Source organism: Adiantum capillus-veneris, chromosome 9 (genome assembly GCF_014529385.1).
Source record: "Adiantum capillus-veneris isolate H3 chromosome 9, ASM1452938v2, whole genome shotgun sequence".
NCBI classification, from domain to species: Eukaryota; Viridiplantae; Streptophyta; class Polypodiopsida; order Polypodiales; family Pteridaceae; genus Adiantum; species Adiantum capillus-veneris.
This window is the reverse complement of record NC_140939.1, coordinates 135,676,772-135,700,729: the sequence shown is the minus strand read 5'-3', so window position 1 is coordinate 135,700,729 and position 23,958 is coordinate 135,676,772.

Genomic DNA, 23,958 nt, shown 5'->3' with positions numbered 1-23,958 from the left:
CCCAATAGGCTTAACAATAGTCCCATTGGCCATATTTACCACTATGTTTGTGGTCCCAAGGTGAGGTCTTCTCATAGTTTTCCGTCAATTTTTAGTCACAATGATAACCCTAGCACCACCATCAAGAATTCTCGTCATAGTTAATCCCTTGGTAGTGTTGATTGGTATGGTCGCATTGGATTCATCGCCTTCAAAGTATTGTCCCAACTTATTAACAGGTATTTCAACAACAGAGTTCTCATGTAGATTGGGTTGTGGATCTAAGTGTTCCTCCTCTCTTGGTATCTCCCTAGCTCCATCCATCTATGAAAATTGTGGTAGCCCGACTTTCAGTTCTCCATTGAGGAAAGCTCGAAGAGCTAAGAATAGCTTGGGGTCTCCTTATAGTTTGGACATGATGGTGGTTCTAACTTTTGAAGCCATGAAATCCATCAATTTGGCAATATTTAACGACATCTTTTGGGCTTCTGTCCCTTGACGTGGGGAAGATGGGATCTCCATTTCTTCGATAAGGTCAAGTAGTCCCTCTGTAAACATTCTCTCCAACAAGAAGTGAGTACGCCCACTTTCCCATGACTTTAAGTCACTTTCTTCTTGGATGACACTAGGTATGGCTAGTGGTCTAAGGACTTTGTGAGCCTGCTTTTGCATAGGGAACACTGTGTCTGTAATCTGGATCTGCCTAGGTGCTGGCTCTAGATCCCTTTGGGTCTCTTCTACCAAACCCATTAATTGCTTGACTTGCTTGATCTCCTCTATAGGGTTTGGGTAAGTTCTTATCTTCCTCTTGGGTCATGGCCATTGTGGCTCATGACAATCTTTCTTGTTTGTTTCTTTCCTAGTGGTTGTTTTAGTCTCAATGGTATCACCTGAATCAGAATGCTCTTCAACGTTGTTCATATATATGGGGTCATCACCAATCCCTATGTTGGTCTCTGAATGGGGGTTTGACTTCACTGCTTTTTGCGATCTCTTCCTTCGTGTTTTCTTCTTCTTCTGAGATTGGGGAATTGATGCCGTCTCCACTAAATTTTGTGTGAGCTTGGCTATTTCTACTGCCTTACTTCTAGTCTCTCTATTAGGCATGTATTCTTAGTAATAGATCGACCGATAGCTTGAGCAAATGTTGCCAAGTCACCTAAGTGAGCAGGCACCGTGGGTAAAGGCAATCAAGAGACTACATGTGGAGTAGGTATTGGCATTGGGCTTCACGTATAGGAAGAAGCCCTTGGGTTCCAAGTTTGGTATGGTGTTGTGCCATGTGGTGGCCCTAGGCATAGCAGACGTGGTAGCTGGTATGGTTCCATTGAAATAAGAGCTTGGATGTTGTGGTTGTGGAGCATAAGTTGTTGAAACAATGGGAGGGGTAGGAGCTACATGAGCACAAGGATCCATAGGTGTATATGATTGGTACACACTTGTAGGTACTGTTGCAGGCATTCAGCTACCATGTAGTAGTGCTTTACTAACAAATGAAGTCCATGGTGTGTTCCTTGGCATGCCCATCAATGGGGTAGGCATGGTAGTCATGGTGCCATCAAGAGAAAGATGAGCTAGACTTGGAAAGGTAAAGCTATCACTTGTGGACTCAGATTGTACTGAGACCCCTGGCAAAACAACATATGGAGGATCCATTGAGCTTACCGAGAGAGTCTCCATTTGTGATAAAGTTGGTTGCTTAGCCTTCCCTGTATCCAAGAATCTCATGAGACCCGTTGAAGGCATGTGGATCCCCTTGTTATGTCTCTCCATCTCAATAACCCTATGGATGACCTTACAAACTCTTTGTTGTTGATCCTCTATACTAGTAGCACCCGTTGTGGATTGTAGGACATCTAACCAACCCACGTGATAGGTGTGACATGTGTATAGGTCGGTTAGATTTTTTGTTTGTAGCTTATACTCCGATTCTCATTTAGGAACGCTCCATCTAGGATTGAGGTGCTAGGGGTGTCCTTTGAACTAGATGCAATGTGGCTCTCTATGCGTTGACCTTTAGTGGTAGCTAATTCAGGAGCACTTGATTGCTCGCCTAGCATGATTCTGACATAGGGGCTTTTGATTTTAACTCTCTTCATTGCTCTACCCTACGTAAGCTCTCAATTTCATTTTCCCTAGCTGCAATGATATACTGCTCAGCCTCTTGCGCTTTGGAAAGGCTTCTACCATTAGATAATATAACCTCAGAGGGGAATAGCTTTGAAGAGTCAGGGGGTGCAGTGAATGGAGTATTCAAGTGCACACTCTCCACAGGAGCATGGGGTCTACGTTTGTCATGAATGGACAATTTACTTCTCCACCCCCCTCATTTACATCGTTAGCTCTAGCATTGTGGTCGAGTGACCTCCCACTTTGTTGCCATTTTGGTGTCGTTCACTTATGGCAATATGAGACAAGAATGTAGATGTATGCAAGATATAGATACGGCTTTGTCACATTTTAGAGAGGCAGTTCCTGTGGCACTCTATGCCAGTGACGGTGATGTAATGCTTGCCTCCAGTGTACCTCTTGCAGAGTTGCCTATGGTTAGCACCCTTTCTCCACAGTGATTACTAGATAGCGATGTAGTTTTCCACATCACACCATGTCGTGAGTGGTTTAGCACATTTTCTAGTGGGAGACTTGGCTATGTGCTCTTGGCCGATGGTTCAGCGTTTGACATAGAGGGTACATGAGATGTTTGTTTGTCATTGCCTAGTGGTGCGTTATACACGCTACGATATGTGCGCTACGTTCCTCAACTAAGAGAGAGATTGATCTCAGTGAGACAGTTGACAGCTTTTGGTTGTCAGGTGCTGCTTAGAGAGCAGTCTTTCCAGATGCATTGTGGTTCACTAGTGATTGCCAGAGAAGCCCGCAACGACCTCGTATATCCTATGCGTGTGTCTGAGGTATGAGGTAGCGTAGTCTTGGTTTTGTTGCTAGCATGCTTTGAGTGAGAGACGAGACTTGTCTTTTTTGCCAAAGATCTCCATCATGATCAGGAGACGGAGCATTTAGTTGTGCAGGACATGATAGTAGACCCTGTAGAGACAGAGATAGAGCGGAAGTGCTCTAGTGAGACATAGCAAATGTTGTTAGACTTTGTGCAGGCAAAGGTGGAGCAGGTCTGCTCCCTAGACACCTGAACAGAGCGGACATATATGGAGTTTTTTGACATGCTCATGTTAGAGGTTGATGAGTTGGTGCCAGGATGCACAATTTTGCGTATGGGTGAGAGGGACGTAGCATCCCCAGTGTCGGTGTTGACACATCCATATGGAATGGGTAGTTCCGAGGATGCAATTTTTGTAGATAGTGTAGGGGAGGCAAGTACAAACACTCTTGTGTAGATTTTGTTAGCGTTCGGGCGTCTCATATTTGACTAGTTACTGTCGAGGCCTGACCTAGCAGTTGCAGTGGGAACATTTGTAGCAGGGATTGTCATCCATATGGTGACTGACACTAGCATGATGCTTCGTGGAGCTTTGCAGACCATACAGAGTCGTCTGTGGAATTTGCATGCAGGCTCTAGCATGGGCACACACACTAGCCTACCACCAGAGCCAATACGATTGCGCGTAGATTGACAGAGTGAGCTAGTGGGTGTAGGTTGAGAGATTCTCTCACCTAGTTTCTTGTACATACTAGTAGTTTAGCTAGTAGGCCTCTCTTATCGGTGCATCGCCTTTAAGTGGGAGATTGTTGGGGTAAAGGCGCTACGCCTTTTGCCCGCTCGGATGTCTAGTGTCCGGCCACCCACCCACGTGTGTACATACCCTTATTCTTCATTACAGATGAGAATAAGGAGCTCCTCATCTTTAGTCTTGTGAGGCTGCTCCACACACATTGGCTTGTGCTCTTTCCCCCTTCCTCGCATGCATCCGCGCATACGTGCACTCATCAGAAACCACCCTCACAAAGGCTGTCAAGAATCAAGTGCAAGAGGTCATCTCTAACAAAGTTGAAGCCCGTGTGGCATCCATGCTACACGAATGACAAAGAGAGACAGAAGGATATTTCCCTCAATGTTTGCATTGGTGGGCTTCCAAGTGATTGGAAAGGGGAGGGGGACCTCAAGTTCCTCGAGTCCCTTGCTTGCATCCAAGCAACAACCTTGATACAATGGGATCTAGCAGCAAGTTTCTCTCTTAGCATCACACCAACCATGCAATCCTTACTTTCAATACCAAGGTAGACCGAATCAAACTCCTTGAGCAATTGAGGCTTCTCAAGGACACTAAAATTTGGTTTGCAGAAGACCTTACACCCGTCCAACTCAAACAGAAGAAGCCATAGTTACAAAAGATGCGAGAAGCACGCGCAGCAGGAAAATGGGCAGTTTACTGAGGATGCAAAACCATTATCCAGGAGTTGCGAACTCTCAAACCGGGTTCCCCTTACCCACTCCTCTTTAGGTTTTCATATTCTCTTCTCTTTTTTCCCACACCTTGCTGAACCCTCAGTCCTTAACTGAGATGTATCTAACAATCCCGACCCTTTGTTATGTTGTATTTGCAGTCCCATAGGTCTTATATGACCTCTGTGGACGATAATCCAATCTCTCTTTCTCTCTCTCTCTCTCTCTCTCTCTCTCTCTCTCTCTCTCTCTCTCTCTCTCTCTCTCTCTCTCTCTCTCTCTCTCTCTCTCTCTCTCTCTCTCTCTCTCTCTCTCTCTCTCTCTCTCTCTCTCTCTCGGCTTCACAGCAAGGCTTGAGATGTGGGTGCTTCCGAATGCAACGCCCTCGAGCTGTGGGATAGGTTCCTGTGGTTGATGCTTTTTTGAAGGACTAAGGCTCCTGTGTTCGCCTACAGATGCATTTTCTCCATCCATGCTCTTTGTGAATGGGCCTGCAATCACCATCCCATCCTTGTGGCTAGGTTCGCTCGCCTTGAACATTTAGGGGAGACATAGCAGACTTAGGAAAGTATCCCTCTCTCTCTTATCAACAATGAAAACTGCCTTCATTCTCACTATCGTGTTCTCTCTCTCTCTCTCTCTCTCTCTCTCTCTCTCTCTCTCTCTCTCTCTCTCTCTCTCTCTCTCTCTCTCTCTCTCTCTCTCTCTCTCTCTCTCGTGTAAACGTTGGCGCTCAACGACAGTGGTTTCTATCTGATGAATTGAAAAACAAGTATTGCCACACTACCTCTCCTCACTGGGCAATACTGCCAAGGGATAATGAAATGTTGTGGTATTTGTGGAAGGGGAAAAACATGAGGATTGGAGCCAGATCTTGGAGATTGCCAGATCAATGCAATGGAGTGGCGATGGTAGTTGGCTTCACATGAGGAGAGGCATGGGTCAAAGATGGCAAGGCCTACGATTAGAGGTCAAAGGAGCGGACCTACAAGTACAGGGAGGTTATTGATAGCAATAATGTCGAACTGATCAAGGAGTTGCAAAGCAACTATTTGTGCTCTATATTATTGGATGAACACAAACTTCCTCATGACCTCTCTCTCTCTCTCTCTCTCTCTCTCTCTCTCTCTCTCTCTCTCTCTCTCTCTCTCTCTCTCTCTCTCTCTCTCTCTCTCTCTCTCTCTCTCTCTCTCTCTCTCTCTGTCTCTCTCTCTCAATCTTGACATCGATACGGTTCCTGCACGTCAACCTTCCTGCCCTCTAGTGTTGGAGAAAAACGTGTCAGCTTAATAGTGTGTCATTTCCAATTTCAAAAATGCTAGCTGAGGGCAAGGGGAAAAGGAGAATTCCACCCCAAAACAGAGAAAAATAGTGTAAAAACCAGAAAAATACTCGTAATTTTTGGAAATTTCTTCTTAGCAAACTCAAGGAAAGGAATTTTGTATGTTTGGAAAAATGATTTTTCTCGAACACTGCTGCCCTCCAACTCCAATCCGAGAGTCATAGATCTTCATATCCCCAAGCAAATCATATGCATGCACATAGCACAAGAAGATAAGGTAATGACGATATCCAGTAGTGTGGGAGCTACACTCGATGTTCAAAGTGAACGTAGTAGACTCAAGGTCCATGGGGGCAGTAGTGGTCAGGAGAAAAGAGTAGCAAAAATTCGATTGGACCAATTGAATGGTGACCAGTAGAGGAAGGGGCTGGAGAGAGAAAAGAAGAAGAAGAAGAAGAAGATCATTTTTATGTCATAGGCAAAGAGACCTTAAATGTCATAATAACTAATATCTAATTCTCCTAAATGATTTTCTCATGTTAAACTGATCATTTAATATGGGGAAGTACCAGGGGAGAAAATGCTAGAATATTGGTTAGGTTGGCAAACCGATCACAACAGGGATTCAAAGGAGGGAAAATAGGGATCCAAAGGGGGGGGCCATCTGCAAAAGACCAATGTGCATCAATGGGCTTCAAAGACCCTAAGGTTCCAAAATTCAAAGGTTATGTCCAATGGTCAAGCTTAGGGTAAATTGGATGCTTGGGGGAAGACTCAATAGTCTTCCCACATCCCTATCCTTGAGGGGGCAAGCCCTTTTAGTAGGGGATGAGAGAGAAACACACACACACACTCTTGCAAGGTCCCTTTACACAAAGGGTATAGTGGACACATGTCAGCTCCCTAGCCCAGTTGCCCCCAAGGTGCATTCAAATCCTAATGGATGGCCATAGAGGTGGACCAATGAGAATTAGGCTAGAGTAAATCTAGTTTAATTCATCTAAAAACACTTGATAAAAGAACCAATAGAAATTAAGCTCTCTAGAAGACTATTGGACAGTCTCCCAACAACGGGTCCAATGAGCATTCAGTAGCCCAATGGCTTGCTTGATTCCTATTGGCCAGAAGACTAAGGGGTCCAATGAGAGTTTAATTGCATTATTTAAATACCTAAAGCTCTCACAAAATGGAAAAGGGGACACATATCACAAGGCTATCACTTATGCTTCTTAATTGTCATTGGCTAAGCTTTGCAGGGGCCAATAGGATGCCAGCATGTGCAATTAGCAAGAGGGGTTGACCAAGAGAGAGAGGGGGCTGATTTTTGCAAGGCATTATCACTTACACACTCACACAAGCTCATGTATGAAGAAAAGAAGACCATCTCTCCTTCTCAAGCTTTAATGAAAAGCTCATCATCTACTCCAAGCTTGTGAGAAGGGAGGCCTACACCAATAATTCTTGCATTTGTGATGCAAATCCAACCAATATCCAAGCTTCAACACATGCTCATCTCCTCTACCATGCTAATTACTAAGCTATGCTAAGCTGTTAAGAGTGATTATGTGACGATACATACTTATTTCTTGTAAGAATACTCCTTCTTCCTCTTGATCTACTCTCATACCCAGCTAGCTCTCACCATCTTCAAAGGTGTGTGAGGTCTTGGGTCTAAGACCGTGAGGGAATTGATGTTGTGTTTTCATGTGTAAGCTTGATGCTTGAAGCTTCTATCTTCATTGCACTAGAAAGTTAGTGAAGGAACACAAAGTATTGTATTGTAAAATGTCTCCCTTGATGGGGGAAACCTATAATACAAAGCCTTTTGGAGGGGGGACCGGCTCCATGTAAATCCGGTTCTCAACTGTTGTCAATAGCTTAATTTCTCTCTCTTTTTTGAAGTATTGTTCATGCCTGTCTAACTAGGTGTTATGATTTTGTTGCTCTCTCCATCCAAGCACTCTTGCTATGCTCATTAGGAATCTATTCTTAATGAAATGCTAACTATGTCTATATTATTTTCCGCTACACACAAGTTAGTAGACCATTAAATGTTACATTGGTATCATAGGACAAGGTTTCTCTTTTCTTGCTCAAGAAGAGAGGCCGTCAAGCTAACTATAAATGGTTGGTATTATTAATTGCAATTGAGTAAGTAGAATAGGGAATTTTCAGCCTTGCAATGCGCCTGATTCGTGCAGATAACGGGGCATGAGGATGTAATCCTAGGGGCACCATGGTTTGATTCATGGCTACCAATGTTAAATTCCTTGAAAGGAAAATCTACATTAGGTTCAGGGAAAAAGATATGTACATAGATGCTAAGGAGTTGGGTAACACCATACCCATTGTACATACGCAAGCTTTCAATAAGTCAATAAAGAGCTCTATTTCCGTGTACATGATTTTTGTTAAATATTTTCAAAATGAACCTAATCTTTAGCAAAAGAAAATATAAAAAATCACAAGGAATTAGAGTTATCCAATTTTCTCAAGGGATTTCAAGATGTTTGTAATGATGACATCCCTTATGAACTACCTCTTAAACGAGGCAATAATGACCATGCAATTGAACTTCTTCCAGGAAAGTTCACCGCCTAATAAACCTCCTTATAGATTTTCTCAAGCTCAACAAAAGGAGATTATGCAGCAAGTGCATGAGTTAGTTGAGAAGGCCTAGCTCATCTCCATTTTGTTCACCTGTGTTATTAGTGCAAAAGAAAGATGGCACATATCATATGTGTGTCGACTATAGCACTAAATAGGATCATTATCAAGAATAGGTTTCCATTTCCACGGGTAGAAGACCTATTTGTTTGATAAGCTGCAAGGGTCGACCTACTTCAGTAGGATTGACCTAAAAAGTGGCTACCATCAAATAAGGATAGTTGATCAAGACATTGTAAAGACCGCATTTTGCACAACATTTGGTCTTTACAAATACATTGTCATGCCTTTTGGCTTGACCAATGCACCACCCACATTTAACCGCTTGATGGAGAAGCTATTCAGGCCTCACCAAACCTTGGAGTGTTCTTTGATGATATAATCATCTACTCTAATTCACTAGACGAACACAAGCAACATCTCCAGGTAATATTTCAAGTCTTAAGAGAGAATAAACTTTATATTAATCAAAAGAAAAGTGAGTTTTTCCTACAAGAGATTCAGTATTTAGGTCACATTATCTCTCAAGATGGCATCCAAATGGATCCATCAAAGCTAGAAGTATTAAAAGGATGGCCTAATCCAAGGAATCTACATGAACTAAGAAGCTTTATAGGTATGTGTGCATACTATAGACACTTCATAGAAAAGTTCTTACAAATTGCGGGACCATTACAAGACCTAACAAAGAAAAACGTTAGGTATACATGGTCTGCCAAGGAGAAAAATGGTTTTGAAAAGCTTATCTCTCAACCTGTGCATACACTGTCGGATCTCTCAAAGCCATTTGAGGTCCAATGTGATGCTTGTGGTGATTGCCTTGGAGTTGTTTTGCTCCAAGAAAGGAACGCCATAGCCTACAAAAGTCGATGGCTCAACCTTGTTGAGCAAGCTCTAGGCATATATGAAAAGGAATTCCTCCCAGTTCTACATGCCTTACACTCGTGGAAGCACTATTTATTGGGGACTCCTTTCATTCTGCGGAAGGATCACCAAAGCCTTAAGTACTTCATGACGCAGACCAAGCTCTCTGACAAAAAAATGAGGTGGGCAAATTTCCTTTCGCAATTTCATTTCATATTGTTCACATTGTTGGCAAGCATAATCAAGTAACCGATGCACTCTCAAGATGGTCGAGAGTGAATGCGGTTTCCATAGCCACTCACAATGATCTATCTTCTATGACAGATGATACACAATTGATCTTGATTTTAGAGATGTGATTTCAGCCCTTGCACTAGGGAAGAAAGAGGAACCATTTACCTTACAAGATGGTTATCTTCTCTATGGCAATAGACTTTTGTGTTACTAACTCACTACGTGAGAAAGTAATGTATGAATCTCATGTCCTCCGTATGTGGGGCATAGAGGGATTCAGTCTACCCTAAAAGGGATAGAAACATACTTCTATTGGCCTGCCATGAAAGCAAACGTACAAGAGTATGTTTCTAAATGTGTGGTATGCCAAAAGACGAAGTTTGATAGAGGGAAGCAACTTGGATTACTTCAACCTTTGCCAATCCCTAATTCACCATGGGAGAGCATATCCATGGATTTTATCTTTGAATTGCCTAAGTCTATCCATGGGAATACGGGAATATGGACGATAGTAGACAGGTTAAGCAAACAAGCTCATTTTATACCTGTCAAAAAGACTATCAAAGCCCATCAAATGACAACCCTCTTCATATCACAAATCTTCAAGTACCATGGCTTGCCAATGTCCATAGTGTTGGATAGAGATCCTAGAATGACCAGTAATTTCTGGAAGGGTCTCTTTGAGAATGAGAATTTAGGGACAAGGCTAAACTTCTCTTCAGCCTATCACCCTCAAACAGATGGCTAAAGTGAAATAGCTTACCTGGGTCAAAGCATGGTTTGGTGGTACAAAAAGTAGTGTCCTTGACACAACATATGCTTGGTGATTCTTGTGTGTAAAAACCATGGGCATTTTTTTGGAATTGGGGAGGGCAAATAAACTTCTTTTTTAAGTGGACGTTTTTTTAACTTTAGAAGCATGCAATCCTAAGAAGAGGTGGGGGTGACGGCGGGGCGGGGGGGTGGGGTTACGGCTGGGAGCTTTCACTCTAGCACTCTCTCTCTCTCTCTCTCTCTCTCTCTCTCTCTCTCTCTCTCTCTCTCTCTCTCTCTCTCTCTCTCTCTCTCTCTCCCTCCCTCGCACGTCCCTCTCCCTGTGTGTCTCTCTCAGTTTTGAACCTTCTCGCCTTCCTTGCCGCCTCCATAGCCACCGAGCTGCTGTGTTCGAGCTCTCTCTCTCTCTCTCTCTCTCTCTCTCTCTCTCTCTCTCTCTCTCTCTCTCTCTCTCTCTCTCTCTCTCTCTCTGCAAATGGATAGTAGTGCAGGAGATTACTGTCTTGGTGATTCTCAGGACCTTTCTTTCGATGACATAGAAGGTGATGCTCAGGACCTCTCTTTCAACGAGGTAGAAGGTGATGCACAGCTCCTCTCTATCGACGAGATGGAAGGTGACGCACAGTTCCTCTCTTTGGACGAGGTACAAGGTGGCCCAACCAATGTTTAGCAGATGCACATCAATTCCATTAGCAATAGTATTCCAGCCGGTAATCAGGCTTTTCTTCGTGATTATTGGGCTGCAAAGAAACGCGCACAGAGAAGCAAGGAAAGACATCCTACTTCTGCTCTTGGATTACGGGAAGCTAGGTCAAGAAATAACATTTGTGCAGCGGTGGCTCGATGATGGCGCAAGCAAACAGTAGGGATTGCAAAGAATGAGCAGAAGGAAATATTTCAGAAACTCCTGGATCACCAAACATTTTCCTTGCTGCAACCATCAAATTTCAGCAAAGTCGAAGACACTGTTGTATCGGGTGTGCACAACACTTTGACTCAAATCAAGGTCCCTCATTCAGCAAGTGAACTTTTTGTAAAGAGAAGCTCTTTGGCAATGATTCTGAACAATAGTACAAACTCACAATCAGTAAACCAATCCAGAATGGCTAGTATCTTGGGGATCCATCGAAGGAATATAGCTGCAGCAAGCTCACGGCTAGAGAATAAAGATGAAGATGAAGTGTTGCCATTGAGTGCTTGTGAGAGACAATTTCCACGAGGAACCGTTATTACCAATGAAACAAGAGATTTGGTATATGCCTTTTGGACATCAGAGAGCAGAGTTTTACCCAACAAGAAAGACATATGCAAGATGAGAATTGGAAGGAAACGTGTCGTCAAACATCCTATACATCTACTCGACGAATCTCAGGTACCAACAACTTCTAGTAATTGTTCATCTCGTTTGGTGCTACTTAAGGCTTATTTGGTCCAGACAGTACCAAATTTGGTAGTCTGCTGTACGGTAGAGGGTGTTTACAGTACCAAAGAATATCTATAAAGTACCAAATCATAGCTATCGACTGCCAAAGCCTATCCATAGAGTTTAAAACCCTCTCTATAGAGTACCAAAACCTAATTATCCAGTACCAATGCCTATGTATAGAGAACCAAAAGTCTATTTACAGAGTACCAAACTCAACGGATACCACCAAAGACTCTCTGTAGAGTACCAAATCCTATCACTATAAGACCAGGATCTATTTACAGGGTACCCCACACTTCTGATAGTACGAAAGTCTAAATGTAGAGCACCAAATCATGTCTATCGAGTACCAAAGGCTATCTATTGAGTACCAAAGCACATCTGTAGAGTACCAAATCTGGTGTATCTAGTACCAAAGCATATGTATGGAGTACCAAAGCAGATCTGTAGAGTACCAAATCCGGTATATCGAGTACAAAATCCTAGCTATCGAGTGCTAAAGCCTATCCAAAGAGTTTCAAACCCTCTCGATAGAGTACCAATACCTATTTATCCAGTACCAGTGCCTATACATGTATAGAGAACCAAAAACTATTTACAGAGTACCAAACTCATCGGATACCACCAAAGACTATCTGTAGAGTACCAAATATTCTCTGTAGAGTACCAAATCCTATCTGTAGAGTACCAAAGCCTATCACTATTTACAAAGTCTATTTACAGGGTACCCCACACTTCTGATAGTACCAAAGCCTATATGTAGAGTACCAAATACTGTCTATCAAGTACCAAAGGCTATCTGTAAAGTACCAAAGCACATATGTAGGGTATCAAATCCAGTATATCGAGTACCAAAGCCTATCTATGGAGTACCAACTCAGATCTGTAGAGTACCAAATCCGGTATATCGAGTACAAAATCCTAGCGATCGAGTGCCAAAGCCTATCCATAGAGTTTCAAATCCTCTCGACAGAGTACCAAAACCTATTTATCCAGTACCAATGCCTATGTATAGAGAACCAAAGTCTATTTACAGAGTACCAAACTCATTGGATACCACCAAAGACTATCTGTAGAGTACCAAATCCGCTCTGAAGAGTACCAAATCCTATGTGTAGAGTACCAAAGCCTACCACTATAGGACCAAAGTCTATTTACAGGGTACCCCACACTTCTGATAGTACCAAAGCCTATATGGAGAGTACCAAAATCATCGGATACCACCAAAGACTATCTGTAGAGTACCAAATCCTCTCTGAAGAGTACCAGATCCTATCTGTAGAGTACCAAAGCCTACCACTATAGGACCAAAGTATATTTACAGGGTACCCCACACTTCTGATAGTACCAAAGCCTATATGTAGAGTACCAAATAATATCTATAGAGTACCAAAGCCTACCGGCAGTACCAAATCTACGATACCATATTTGGAACTTTTTGGTACTGTTGAACTTGGGTGCACATCTGTCCACTATGACAGTACCAAATTTGGTACTTTTGGGTATTGTTGAACTTGGGTGCACGTCTGTCCACTATTATAGTACCATATTTGGAACTGTCGAAAGCCAGTTTTGGCACTACTGCAGTAGTGAAATTTTACCAATACCATGATGTTGATTTTTTTCTGAATCGTTTTGTTTTTGTGCCATAGGTTGAGCTGTACCAAAGATTCAAGAAGGCTCACCCAACATTGGTAGTGTCTCTTAGATGCTTCGAGGCATTGAAGCCATACTTTGTACGGAAGTTGAAGGATAGAAATACTTGCTGCTGTGTGGTTCATGTGCAGATTCTCTATTTCAAAGAGGCCCTTAATCAAATGCGGCAGAACAAGTTTGGGCACCACGGGAAAGGTCACCTTTGCACTTGCTCCGTTTGTTGCAGAGGTGATGAGAGAGGAACGTGTTTTGCAAACCAAGTAGTGTGTCAGCACATCACTGTTATGTGGGAATCCATCATGTGCCCAAAGCCTCCAAATTGTGAATACCATGCAAAGAAATGCTTGATGGGGGACTGCTCACAATGTGGAGTACAGAGGTTGACATTTTGTCCCGATGAGATAGCAGAGGATAGCAAGGAGGTGTCTGTGAAGGTTTTCATGGAGGTTGGAACAGGACAGGTTCACGAAGGTGGGAGTGAGAAGAAGAGAAAGGACTTGATTGTGCAACGCATGAAAAGTGGGACTTTTCTTAGCCTATTTTCAGCCCATCTGATAGGCTTCATCAGGCACAACTTTGTCTTCCGCTGGCAAGCCCAACAATTCAAAGACTATTTGAAGAATTTTCCTGGCAACGTTGTAGTATCTGTTATTGACTTTGCGGAGAATTATTCCTTTAAAGTTCAGAATGAAATTCAGTCAATGCATTGGTGGTCTACCCAAGTCACAATACTTGTGCACATCACTTATTTAAGAAATGCAGCAGGTGGTACACAGAAGACGCTACACTTCTACATATCGGATGACAAGCAGTATGACACATTGTTTGTACAACATTGTTTCTTGCTACATGGCAAGTGGCTGAAAGAACGAGGACATTCTCTGCAACAACATTGGGTTTGGTCAGATGGTGCTGCTTCACAATTCAAGGCCCGTAGACCTTACTATTTTGTGGCCAGGTACTATCAAATGACAGGCTTGCACATGATGCATAAATTCTCTGCATCCGGCCATGGAAAAGGTGAACATGATGGGGCAGGGGCAGTCATCAAGAGAACTTTGACGCATGAGGAATTGAAACTAGATGGCTGGCGTATGAAGTGTGTAGCCGATGTTGTCAACTTTTTGAAAGAAACTTTTCAGCCAAGAGAACAGTCTCAGAGGTGTAATACGCAAAGAGTCTTTTGGCTTATTGGTGCGAATGAAGTGCAGCGCAATCTGCAATGGGACTGTGAGCGCATCGTTGGCTCCCGCTCATTTCATTGTGTTGATGGCTATTCACAGGACAACCGCACCGCCATACGCTTTCGATCACTTTCATGCTTTTGTGATCCTTGTATGCGTGGGTTGTGGAGAAGATGCAGGAACAGAATGCACATTGAAGAATGGAAATATGTTTGCATCAAACCATTGCCAGAGTCCGGGGATACAATTAGGGATGACGAATCAGATGACGAGGAGGAGGGTGGAGATTCAACATCGATTCCGATGAGCCAAGTGTCCAACCTGCCACTATATGAAGGATGCCCTGAAATGTTAAGTGGCATGGTGTCCATAGGGGATAATTTTGCAGTAAAAGCAGTTGAGGCAAACGAAGACTTCTACATTATCAAATGCACAGAAGTGTTGTACCAAACGGTGAAAGCACAAAAGGATAAGTGGCATAACAAAATTGTTAGAGGAGGGAAGGTTGTTGAAGGCTTTTTTTATGGCCAAGTTGAAGGAAAAGATGATACATACCGGCTATTGGATCATACATCTCCGGTAATGATCTACTCACATCTTGTTAGGGCCATACGTTTCCCGATGGAGCCTATTGCAGGATCCCTAGGTTAAATTTTACAATACAAGTTGTCTACTGAAGTATATGAGAGGATATACAATAGCATGCCATATCATGATGATGAGAGCGACAAAGGTGCGCCCATGTTACTTGAGGGCAATGAGAAGCCCTGATTGAACAACTGAATCCGGTAGTCAATAGTACCAAATCTGGTAGTCAACAGTACCAAGTGTATTCCGCACTATGTGCTTTTTAGTGACTGTGTCAACTTGATTTTTTGGCCGTGAGCTTTATCTGTTCTCTCTATCTAGTTCTGTGTTGGTATGTTACCTTTCATTTCATTACTGTTTCAATTGTCCTCACTATATGTGCATTTGGTACATTTTGGTACTGTTGATCTTGGGTGCTTCTCTGTCCACTATTACAGTACCAAATTTGGTACTTTTTGGTACTGTTGAACTTGGGTGCACGTCTGTCCACTATTACAGTACCAAATTGGAACTGCTTGTACTTGTTGGATCACTTATGGTTTACTTTATTGCTCTATCTGGTTCTCTACTTTTTGGTACTGTTGAACTTGGGTGCACATTGGTCCACTATTACAGTACCAAATTTGGTACTTTTTGGTAATGTGTTGAACTTGGGTGCACTCCTGTCCACTATTACAGTACCAAATTTGGTACAATTTGGTACTCCTTGAACTTGCTGTATCACTTATGGTTTACTTTATTTCTTGGTATTTTTCAGTTTGTCTATTCGTATTTGATACGACCACCTTGAGCAATGTCTAGAACTACGTTGATAACATGAAAGGTATGCCAAACATAGATGCTATCTGCCTCAAAAATTAAAATGTTGGGCAATGTGGTTAGCTCCAAGAGGTTTCAACAGAATTAGTCAGACGTTTCAATAGTAGAGATCAAGATACCAAGACAGTCTGAACAAGAGAAGTGGTTTTCCATTATGTATAGTATCGGGTTACAAAATTCCACTATTTACATGATTATGGCAATCTGCTACCTCGGGGGATCAAATTTATAGGAGTACCCCTCCATCTCTATGAAGTAATCAGTAATGTACCCATAAATATCGTCTTCAGTGTCAAAGACTGGGTTTTTGCGAGTGTACGCTGTTGGGTACCGATCCCTTATCCACCCGAGCAACCAAGGCAAAACAAAATCCAACAAGTAAAACGGGTAATCGATTCCTACTACCATGGGATCGTATGATCGGATTGCCATACAGTTTTCATAGTCATTTTTAAGAGACTTGTATCTACAGTCATCTACAAGAATAGTGTTGCTGGCATCGTACTTCGGGTGCCTTGCCCACAGCGTCCGTAGCTTCTTCAGGAAAACGGGCTTATCGCCCATGTGTTTGGGCACAACCGAAACCTCCGACATATGGGGCCGCCATATTTCACACTCCTCTTGGGAGAGAATATTTGCTAATGCCAAAAAACGAGGTTAGAGGTATGCGTAACTTATGTCCTGCAACATTCAAAGCGGGCATGCTTTACCTGCAAAATATTTTTGCCTTCTATGGTTGGGGAAGCACGCGTCCACCATGTGTAACAGTTTTTCCCTTCTACAGTAGGACCACAACACTAGGCTGGCTTTCTGTTTAAGCCGTAGGATGAACTGCTCCGCATCCGGCCTTACAAGACAAATTACATTCTTTTGGAGATAGACTACCCGTGGCGTGTGCTCCTTTGGCAGGCACTCAAGTTCCTCAGGGATTTCGCTGCAGCTGGTTAGTAGCACGTCATTAAGATCAAGCACAATCATCCGCCCGCGTCTAGTAGCCACATCAGGCTGCAACAATGTGCTTGCCGGTGTCTCGTCTAGCCACCAACTTACTACAGCACCAACAAACATAATGAGTGGGGACAAATACACAGTGCAAACATCATATCTAAAACAGAAAACTGGTTCAAAAACTACCAAATTTGGTACTGTATTGCACAAGTGATAAGGACTATCCAAAATTGCAAGTTCAAGAAGTACCAAATTGGTACTGTAATAGTGGACAGACGTGCACCCAAGTTTAACAGTACCAAAAAGTACCAAATTTGGTACTGTAATGCACATATAGTGAGGACAGCTGAAACAGTAATGTAACGAAAGGTAACATACCAACACAGAACAAGATAGAGAGAACAGATAAAGCTCAGGGCCAAAAAATCAAGTTGACTTAGTCACTAAAAAACACAAAGTGAGGAATACAATAGATTCTCACTGGCTACAATTTGCATGCATGGGATAATTGATCACGGGCACGATTGCGCTTCTTTCTTTGCAAATAGAAAAGTTCCTGCAGGGTCACGGAATCAGGGGAATCACCTCTCCGCTTCGAAACAACATCGGCAGCAGTAGAGTCAACGCCCCCGTCGGTGCTGTCCACAACAATATCGTTTGCAAGTACTTCTTCCTGCTCATCCTCGGCCTCCCTCCGATCTTTGTTGCCTTCCGACCCCTCTTTGACCTCCCCTTCACTCCCCTTTGTGGTTTCCACCCCCTCCCCAACACCCCCCTTTGTGGGTTCTTCCTCTCCCTTCTTGGCCGTTGCTTCATCGAGCTCTGTGTTGGCAGCATCCTGGCTTTCCTCCGCATCCAGCTCCACAACAATAGGGACTTTACCTTCCTCCTTGTCCTTAGTCTTTTTACCATCTCTGGCCTCCTCCTCACTTTTACTTTCGCTGTCACCTGTCTTTTTATCATCTCTGACCTCCTCCTCACTTTTACTTTCGCTGTCACATGTTGCCTCACATCTTTGCCCCGTTACATTGTCTTTCCCTACAGAATCACCTTGCTTCAGATCGTGGAGAACATCTGATATCTCCCTTGTCACCTCATCCACGTCCCATATTCGACTTGCAGCCGACCTTGTGGCGTGCTGGTCAGCAACTGCAGCATCCTGCTTCTTTGCAAACACAAAGAAAGACAACACATACTAACTTGTATGAAAACCTCACTAAGTTGCAAGTGCGCATATGTATTCAAAAATGCACACATACTTACTCTTGACAACTTGAAGCCCACTGGCCCAGGACTTTGCCAAATTAGAGATTACCATATTACAACCCGGCTTGACACACTGATCCCTGCTTTGTAACAGAGCACTGAAGCACAAGGGATGATACTGGTGTCGGCACTCTAGCATGAAGGTTCCGACTACATGTGCGCACTCCAAGGGCTCACCGCGTGCAACACACATACCAAACACCAGGATCACATTTACCGAATCATTAACATGGGGCCTAGGATATAGTAGGAACCTCTTCCCAAGCCTGATATCAGACAACATCTCCTTCACAAATAGGGTATGTTCTTGACCTTCCTTCCATTTTTTCTCCAGAGTGTCATACTCAGCCTGTTGACAACCAATGGTCCCAATTAGTTTCAAAAACTACCAAGAAGTCATACCGAGACTGGTACTTCTAAGTACTGTACTACGAAACAGAACCCAAACTACCAAAACCACCAAAACTACCAAAAACTACCAAACTCGGGAATCATATAGTACCAAAAACATATAAATACCCTCAATGCAGAACTAAACTACCCAAACCTTATCAAAACTACCAAAAGCCACTTTTTGCAGTACTTTCAAATAGTACCTAAAAGTACCAAAATCAAACTACCAAAAGCCACTTTTTGAAGCACTTTCAAATAGTACCTAAAAGTGCCAAAACTACCAAAACCACCAAAATCAAACTACCAAACAAGCTTTTTGCATCACTTTCAAATAGTACCTAAAAGTACCCAAAACTACCAAAACTACCAAAAGCAAACTACCAAGCAAGCTTTTTGCAGCACTTTCAAATAGTACCTAAAAGTACCAAAAGTACCAAAACTACCAAAATCAAACTACCAAACCCACTTTTTGCAGCACTTTCAAATAGTACCTAAAAGTACCAAAACTACGCAATCAAACTACAGAAGCCACTTTTTGCAGCACTTTCTAATAGTACCTAAAAGTACCAAAAGTACCAAAACTCCCAAAATCAAACTTTCAAATAGTACCAAAACAACCAAAACTACCAAGACTATCAAAGAAACACTTTTTGCAGCACTTTCAAAAACTACCAAAACTACCAAAATTACCAAAATCAAACTACCAATTACACTTTTGCAGCACTTTCAAATAATACCTAAAAGTACCAAAACTAGCAAAACTACCAAAGCTATTAGAATAAAACTACCATAACACCTTTTGCAACACTTTCAAAAAGTACCTTAAAGTACCAAAACTTATTCATAGTAGCAGAAATACCAAACCATAAGACAGAAGGAAACCATAAACTACCTAGAATAAAAACAGTTCTACCATGAGTACCTAATACTACCAATCCCACCAAACCAAGCATAAACAGTTCTATCAAAGGTACCTAACACTACCAATCCCACCAAACCAAGCATAAACAGTTCTACCAAAAACTCCCAAAACTACCAGCACCTGTTGCTCTAGAATCTCCTTGTCGAGCAATGACGTATCTTCACTGATTCCATATCGACGTAGCATGACTGGCAGCCAAATCAACTTCTATCACATTGATTTCTGCGTCATCGCCAGTGTTGGCCTCTCTCAGTGTTTCCAGTTGGGTCTCATATTCCTTGATGTCGTCCATAATCTGCTTGACAAGTTTATTGGAACCCTCTGCCCTCAAGAGTGTTTCCTTCTTCTGCTTCAGAGACATTGTCAGCTCTTTCAGCCTATCGGCTACCCTGACACATGTCCGAGGGACTCTCCCAACCATAGCTTCAAGGTCCGCAATATAATCAGGTGTCTTCTCCTCATGACGCTGTGGGGGGACTTTCTGTGTAGGGGACATACTACCGACTGGCGTAAGTCGGGGCTTCTTGGTATTTGACGGGTGGCCTCCTTGGGACGCACCGTTTGCCTTTCGCCAATTCTCAACCTTCTTTTCCAAGCCTCCTGGTCGGGAGGAACACATGTTGAGTACACTCTCACAAAATCTGGCCCATGCAACCCTTTGGCCCGCAAGGTCCTTTGTGGTTGCATGACACTTCTCATATGCAAAACAGCGAAAAATTTTTGTAGTGATCTCCCCACATGATGGTGGGGCTTGGTACACCTTATGGAACAGGAACTTGCATTCATCCTGAAGCCGTGGCTGCACGTGATTTAAGTAAATCTTTGTCTTCTTCTGGCTGGAATGCCTGAATACAGTGAGCCACTGGTCATTGGGGATTTCATCTTCCGTAAGATCCTTTGGCAGCACCCCCTCCATGCTCAATCCATACTCATCATGAAGCTCTTGTGTTGTATAGCAGAACTTTGTCAAGATAGGGTACTCCTCCATCTTGTTTTTTCCTACAATGTGGAAACAACACGCAAGTAAAGACATGCCCTCATTATATGCCTCATTTCAGTTGTGCAAAACAAAACACATGGAATGAAATGAATGTATCTCATTCAGGTGACAATTGCAAAATTCAGTTGTGTACAAAGCCAAATTTGGTAGTGGTTAGTATCAAATTTGGTACTGGTTAGTACCAAATTTGGTACTAACCAAATTTGGTTATGCTGACATCCCTACTGAGCTTCAACTTTGTGCTATGCTCATGCACAGCATATACTGATTTTTGCACTTGCATGCATGCAAGTTAGCAATCTAAAGAGCAGCTTATACATGTAACTTTGTAACTTTCCTAAACCCTAAATTCCTAAGATGATCCCAAACATGCACATGTACTTGTTGCATGCAAAAAAAGCAAATGCAGACCTCATCAGATAAAAGACATGCAGAAGCTTGCATGCATGGAAAATAAAATGGTAAATCACCAGAAAACGCACAGCTCTCATAGCACCTACCTTTAGATGTTGTAGATGACCGTGGAGTCTCATCATCGGCAAAAAGAGGCCCAGGCTTAAATGAAGTCTCCATGGACACAACAGTTTTCTCCCTCTCCACAAAGGAGGCCCCCTTGCTAGCCCTCGTATTTGGGGTGTCGATGTTCGGAGGGGATTTTGCATCCATTGTCCTCTTCTTCTTTTTCCCATTGTCCGGTGACGCTTTGGCTGCTGATTTCCTCACTGGCGTCCTCATCTTCCTGATTGTGAGTAGCCGGGGAGCTTGTTACCTGCAACTGTAGTGGTTTGCAGAAGGCGATGTAATAAGAGAGAAAGGCAATAGCTGGAAAATGTATTGAGCAACTGCGCCACTCACAAACGCAGTCTGTGATGGGACTTTTGGCACGGTTTCAAAACACCACTCGCATTACTTATTGCCCCACCCACGTTTTCTTTCACAGAAAGTTTAAATCATACAAATTTCCCTCCTACCATTCTTTAACATAGATGAAAAAAAAGGTTCCCTCCAAAGTGTGGACATATGTAGAAGTACCAACCAGGTAGAAGCAAAATAGGTCCTTTTTTTGTACCACCAAACCATGTTTTCACCCACCTAACAATTCTTGATCTACTAAAATCCTATGTAACGGAAGTAGATCAAAGATCCCAATGGGAGAAGTACTTACCCTTAGTGGAGTATGCCTACAATAATATTGTACATATCTCCACTAGAAAAGCACCTTTTGAGGTAATTGAGGGAAGATCCAAAAGTCCCCTGCTACTTAAGGTACACGGGAAGATCTTCACTACAGATGAGTATAGCCGAGACTTTCAAGAATCTTTCTAAAAGATTAAGGATGCTATCTCTATCTCACAACAAAGGAAAAAGGCTGGTGCTGATAAGCACAGAAGAGCCCAAGCCTTTAAAGAAAATGTTTGGGTCTTGCTTAAATTTCCCAAGGCTCGATTAAGGCACACAACGGGCAAGAATCCTACGGGACACCAAAAGTACTATGCTAAATTAGCAAAAAGGTACTATGGTCCCTTCCAGATTCTTAGACCAATCAATGAGATGGCCTATCAACTTAACTTGCCCAGTCATTGGCTCATACACAATGCTTTCCATGTGAGACTACTAAAGCCATACAAAGGAGAGCCACCTCAAGAACCCACTATTGAAGACCCACTGAAGATCGAGGACCAAGAAGAGGTGTTGCAGCATGAGTCCATTCTCCGACACAAAGACAAGGTATTGAGAGGCAATAAGATTATATGATGGTATCTTAGTAAGTTTTAAAACTATCCTTTTGAAGATGCTAGATGGATGCAAGGCATCCAGTTAAAGGATAACCTAAACCTTGTCAATGCTTACAATGCTTCCCTAGAGTAAGCAAATGTAAAAATGTTTAAAATAAACAAAGTTTTTGTCTTATAAGACTCTTTTTTTCTTTATTGTGCATAAATATTAGGAAGTATGCATGCTTAGATCAAGTTTGCGGAGATGACGTCTTCCAAACACCAAGTAGAGCTTGTCACTCTAGTATGGAAGATTGATAGGACTAATGCGCAGACATGCTTGCGGCAGCTTAGGCTCTCAAGCGCCAAATGGATTAGTCATCCATTCTGGAACGATGTCGTAGGGTAAGATAGGGATCCTCTACCCGCTAGAAAAAGGACTAATGAATAGGCTTTATCTTCTCTACCTCATAGTTGAGGACGACTATGATTTCAAGAGAGAGGTAATGTTATAATAACTAATATCTAATTATCCTAAATGATTTTCTCATGTTAAACTGATCATTTAATATGGAGAAGTACCAGGGGAGAAAAAGATAGAATATTGGTTAGACTGGTAGACCGATCACATTAGGGATCCAAAGGAGGGAAAATAGGGATCCAAAGGGGGGCCATCTGCAAAAGAGCAATGTGCATCAATGGGCTTCAAAGACCCTAAGGTTCACCCCATTAAGACTTCCAAAATGCTAAGGTTCAAAAATTCAAAGGTTATGTCCAATGGTCAAGCTTAGGATAAATTGGATGCTTGTGGGAAGACTCAAAAGTCTTCCCACATCCCTATCCTTGAGGGGGCGAGCCCTTTTAGTTAGGGGATGAGAGAGAAACACACACACACACACTCTCTTGCAAGCTTCCTTTACACAAAGGGCATAGTGCACACATGTCAGCTCCCTAGCCCAGTTGCCCCCAAGGTGCATTCAAATCCTATTGGATGGCCATAGAGGTGGACCAATGAGAATTAGGCTAGAGTAAATCTAGTTTAATTCATTTAAAAACAGTTGATAAAAGAACCAATAGAATCAATCTCTCTAGAAGACTATTGGACAGACTCCCAATGGGTCCAATGAGCATTCAACAGCCCAATGGCTTGACTGTTTCCTATTGGCCAGAAGACTAAGGGGTTCAATGAGAGTTTAATTGCATTATTTAAACACCTAAAGCTCTCACAAAAGGGGAAAGGGGGACACATGTCACAAGGCTATCACTTATGCTTCTTAATTGTCATCGGCCAAGCTTTGCAGGGGCCAATAGGATGCCAGCACGTACAATTAGTAAGAGGGGTTGACCAAGAGAGAGAGGGGGCTGATTTTTGCAAGGCATTATCACTTACACGCTCACACAAGCTCATGTATGAAGAAAAGAAGACAATCTCTCCTTCTTAATCTTTAATGGAAATCTCATCATCTACTCCAAGCTTGTGAGAAGGGAGGCCTACACCAACAACTCTTGGTTTTGTGATGCAAATCCAACCAAGAGCTAAGCTTCAATGCATGCTCATCTCTTCTACCATGCTAAATACTAAGCTATGCTAAGCTATTAAGAGTGATTATGTGAGGAGACATACTTCTTTCTCGTAAGAATACTCCTTCTTCCTCTTGATCTACTCTCATACCCAGCTAGCTCTCACCATCTTCAAAGGTGTGTGAGTTCTTGGGTCTAAGACCGTGAGGGAATTGATGTTGTGTTTTCATGTGTAAGCTTGATGCTTGAAGCTTCCATCTTCATTGCACTAGAAAGTTAGTGAAGGAACACAAAGTATTGTATTGTAAAATGTCTCCCTTGATGGGGGAAACCTATAATACAAAGCCTTTTGGAGGGGGG